We start from the raw sequence: 2,351 nt of genomic DNA, 5'->3' as shown, positions 1-2,351 counted from the left end.
CCCAAGGCTATCAGAAATAGGATAAATTATTCCACTATCTAGGAGTTTCAGAATCTCCTTTTTAACTACATCCTTCATAACTGGATTAAGCCTTCTTTGGGCTTCTCTTGTTGGTTTAGCCTCTTCCTCTAAGTATATTCTATGTTGAACTATAGAAGGGCTTATTCCTTTGATATCTGCAATGGTCCAACCTATTGCCTCTTGATTTGCTTTTAGAACTGACAATAACTCCTCTTGCTTGGGATCTAGGTCTGATGCAATAATTACAGGCAAAGTTTCTTTGGGTCCTAGATATGCATACTTGAGATGTTCTGGGAGGAACTTCAGTTCTAAAATGGGTGCTTCCTCTATCGATGGTTTAGGTGATGAGTTCACCATCTCAATGATTGGTTTAGTAGGAAGTGTCGATTCCTGATTAATTTGATTTTCTTTAAGTATTTCATTGACATCCTCAGACTCATGGATTAACCAGGGGTTAGACTCTAGGTCGACTTCATCATCACTAATGTCAATGGATTCATAAATACCATCTTGGACTACATTGACATCAGCATGAGAAGAGGATTCCTGTTCTAAGTTAAAAACATTAAGCTCAATGGTCATATTCCCAAAGGATAACTTCATTAGACCATTTCGACAATTGATTTCAGCATTGGCCGTAGCTAAGAATGGTCTTCCTAAAATGACAGGTATATATCCTTTAGGATTCGCAACTGGCTCAGTCTCTAAAATAATAAAATCTACAGGAAAAATAAAATTTTCAACCTTTATCAGAACATCCTCGACCATTCCCTTAGGGATCCTGAGAGATCTATCGCTAACTGTAATGTGATCCCAGTAGGTTGAAGTTTTTCTAATCCTAGTTGTTCATACACCGAATATGGAAGGATATTCACACTAGCTCCTAGATCTAGCAAGGCCTTTTTTATATTGGTTTCTCCAATAACATAAGAAATTGTTGGAGCTCCAGGGTCCTTATATTTAATTGGCACATGGCTAGATAGGTATGAACTGACACTTGCAGCCAAAAATGCTTTCTTTGGTACATTAGTGGTCCTTTTCCTAGTGCAAAGATCTTTTAAAAATTAGGCATAAGTTAGAACCTGATGGATTATATCTAAAAAAGGAATATTAACTTGGACTTGTTTAAATACCTCTAAAATTTTGTCTAAATATTCAGATTTATTGAATTTCAGTCTGTTTGGAAAAGGAGCTCTAGGATTTTAAGTACTGGACTAGGTGAATTTTCAGTTTCTGGTGCTTGAGGTTGAAAGGTAGTAGTTTTAGAAGGTGACTCGGCAGATGAGTCATCTATATCATCAAGTGCAACTACCTTATTGTTTATTTGTTTTTCTGATCTTAAGGTATGAATGGCATTTACACCATTAACTTGGTTTTCTTGTTGGGGTCGTGGACCATTTTGGTTCCTAGGATTTGGCTCATGTTGGCTAGGTAACCTACCATGTTCTCGTTCACTAATGGTCGAAGCCAGCTGACTTACTTGCATTTCCAGACGGGCTATAGCTTGGGTGTTATTATTTATGAGTTGACCCATGGTTTGCATAAAGCTGGTATGTGTTTTCATCATGGCTTCTAGGCTTTTCTCTAAAGAGATAATTTTTTGTCATTATCATGGAAGCCTGGCGGGTTGTTCATCACTGGGTTGGACCTTAGATTTTGCTGATTGAAATTTGGATTGCCTACATTAGGATTCTGGGACCATGAGAAATTTGAGTGATTCCTCCAACCTGGGTTATATGTGGGTGCATAAGGATTGTTCAATGGTCCTTGATAGGTGGCATTCACCTGTGCACACTCATTCGAGTAGGAACATTCTTCTAAGACATGGTCTGGTGCATTGCACCCTTTACACATGGGTGCAGATATTTGATTTATATTGGTTGGTCTCTGTAATTCTAAGGCTTCCAATCTACGTGTTAAGGTTGCAATCTTGGCCTCTGATGCTAGGGTTGGTTGAATTTGATGCATTCCTCCTCTTGAAGATGTAGCTTTATCAGGTTCCCTAGTTGTTTCCCACTGTAAATTTTTCTCGGCTAGATCTTCTAAGAATTGCCAAGCTTCAGTAGTTTCTTTGTCCATAAATTGACCTTGGCACATGGACTCTAGCATGGTTCTTGAGTTTGAATCTAACCCCTCATAGATGATCTGGCATAGTCTCCAAGTTTCTATTCCATGGTGTGGGCATTGGGTCAAAAGATTCTTGAAACGATCAAAGTAGTTCCAAAATGATTCACCAGCTAGTTGGTAAAATTGATTTATTTCATTCCTAATCCTAGCTGTTTTATGATGGAAAAAATATTTTTTTAAAAATATTCTCACAAAGCCCTCCC

The 2,351-nt window shown here is 38.0% G+C and overlaps 1 non-coding gene across 1 annotated transcript; it reads left to right on the top strand.

Moving 5' to 3' along the window:
- Window positions 1-2,188: 2,188 nt before the first annotated feature.
- Window positions 2,189-2,295, top strand: LOC140851852 (small nucleolar RNA R71). The gene has a single exon (XR_012134609.1). It is a non-coding gene; the product is annotated as a small nucleolar RNA R71 (small nucleolar RNA).
- The last annotated feature ends 56 nt before the right edge of the window (window positions 2,296-2,351 follow it).

Source organism: Elaeis guineensis, chromosome 9 (assembly GCF_000442705.2).
Source record: "Elaeis guineensis isolate ETL-2024a chromosome 9, EG11, whole genome shotgun sequence".
NCBI classification, from domain to species: Eukaryota; Viridiplantae; Streptophyta; class Magnoliopsida; order Arecales; family Arecaceae; genus Elaeis; species Elaeis guineensis.
This window is presented reverse-complemented; position numbering and strand designations above follow the sequence as displayed.